This window comes from Eutrema salsugineum, unplaced genomic scaffold, assembly GCF_000478725.1.
Source record: "Eutrema salsugineum unplaced genomic scaffold, Eutsalg1_0 scaffold_15, whole genome shotgun sequence".
Taxonomy (NCBI): Eukaryota; Viridiplantae; Streptophyta; class Magnoliopsida; order Brassicales; family Brassicaceae; genus Eutrema; species Eutrema salsugineum.
The window spans coordinates 5,839,155-5,840,880 of record NW_006256867.1 but is presented as its reverse complement, the minus strand read 5'-3'; the positions used below and the strand labels follow the sequence as shown (position 1 = coordinate 5,840,880).

Genomic DNA, 1,726 nt, shown 5'->3' with positions numbered 1-1,726 from the left:
TTCTAACACAACAGCTCCATACGGCCTCACCTCAAGAACTTTAAAGGGACCAGACCATCTAGACTTAAGCTTTCCTGGAAACAACTTAAGTCTAGAGTTGAACAGCAACACCAAATCACCATACTTGAACTCCCTTTTCAGGATCTTTTGATCATGCAGAACCTTGGTCTTCTCCTTATAGATCTTTGAGCTTTCAAAAGCTTCAAGCCTAATCTCCTCAAGTCATGGAGTTGCATGATCCTTTTTTCTTGAGCTGTCTTGATATCAAAGTTCAGCAACTTCACAGCCCACATAGCCTTGTATTCCAGCTCAACAGGAAGGTGGCAGCTCTTCCCATATAGCAGACTGAATGGTGATGTCCCAATTGGAGCTTTAAAGGCAGTCCTATAAGCCCACAATGCATCATCTAGCCTTTTGCTCCAATCTTTTCTGCTTGAGCTAATAGTCCTCTCAAGGATGGCCTTGATCTGTCTATTAGATACCTCAACCTGGCCACTAGTTTGGGGATGATATGGAGTAGCTATCTTGTGTTTCACTCCATGCTTTCTCAACAAACCCTCCAAAGTCTTGTTCACAAAATGAGATCCTCCATCAGAGATGACAACCCTTGGAACTCCAAATCTTGGGAAGATAATGCTTTTGAACAGCTTCACTACAACCTTGGAATCATTGGTAGGGGAAGCAATGGCCTCAACCCATTTGGACACATAGTCCACAGCAACAAGTATATACTGATTCCCATAGGATGAAATGAAGGGCCCCATAAAGTCAATCCCCCAGCAATCAAAGATCTCAACTTCTAGAATGGGGTTTTGAGGCATCTCACTCCTCTTTGATATGTTCCCATGTCTCTGACAGGCATCACATGCTGAAACCACCAACTGAGCATCTTTGAACATTGTAGGCCACCAAAACCCACTCTGAAGAACCTTTGCCACAGTCTTGAATGCCCCCATGTGACCTCCAAAAGCAGAACCATGACATTCTTGCAACACAGGTTGCATTTCCTCTTCAGCAAGACACCTTCTATACAGCTTATCCTTCTTCAGAACATAGAGGTAGGGCTCATCCCAATGGTATCTCTGGACATCTCTGAAGAACTTCTTCCTCTTGTAAGCATCTAATTCAGGAGGCTCCACCCCACATGCAAGATAATTCACTATGTCTGCAAACCAAGGCATCCTCCTTTCTTGAATGCTCTCTACTTCCTCAAACTCCAAGTAGGAATGGAGCACCATCAGAGACTCTTCAGGCAAAGCATCATCTATAGGAGAAGAATCTTCCAAGAGGTTCCATTCAAACCTGGGAGCAATGCAAGCAAGCCTTCTTATCTAAGTTCTTCTCCACCTCAAGAACTGCAAAACTGAGGAACCAAATCTCTAGCTTCACTCAGCACAGAAATGAGAGTTTTGGTGAAGCATATGAGAGATTCAGGAGCTACACCAACCAATGCCCACACCATGGGTTTAGTGAGGCTTCTCTTCTCAGCACACTTTATAGAGGAGCTCTTCCCAAGATTAGAAACCAGCTGGATACTGCTTCCAATGGGAACTTTCTGGGTAAAGAGATACATGCTGCTTTAGAGCTAGTGGAGAACTTAGCATTGAGCAATGATACTTATGGTGAAGACTATGACAGATCAAATAGGTCTGAAGGTTCAAGCTCAGAACAGAGGCTCACCAGGGAAGTTAAGGAATTTAGAAGTGAATTAGACAAGTTGAAGTTG

The 1,726-nt window shown here is 43.7% G+C and overlaps 1 non-coding gene across 1 annotated transcript; it reads right to left on the bottom strand.

Moving 5' to 3' along the window:
• Positions 1-1,360: 1,360 nt before the first annotated feature.
• LOC112088283 lies at positions 1,361-1,467 on the bottom strand. The gene has a single exon (XR_002900448.1). It is a non-coding gene; the product is annotated as a small nucleolar RNA R71 (small nucleolar RNA).
• Between the last annotated feature and the right edge of the window lie 259 nt (positions 1,468-1,726).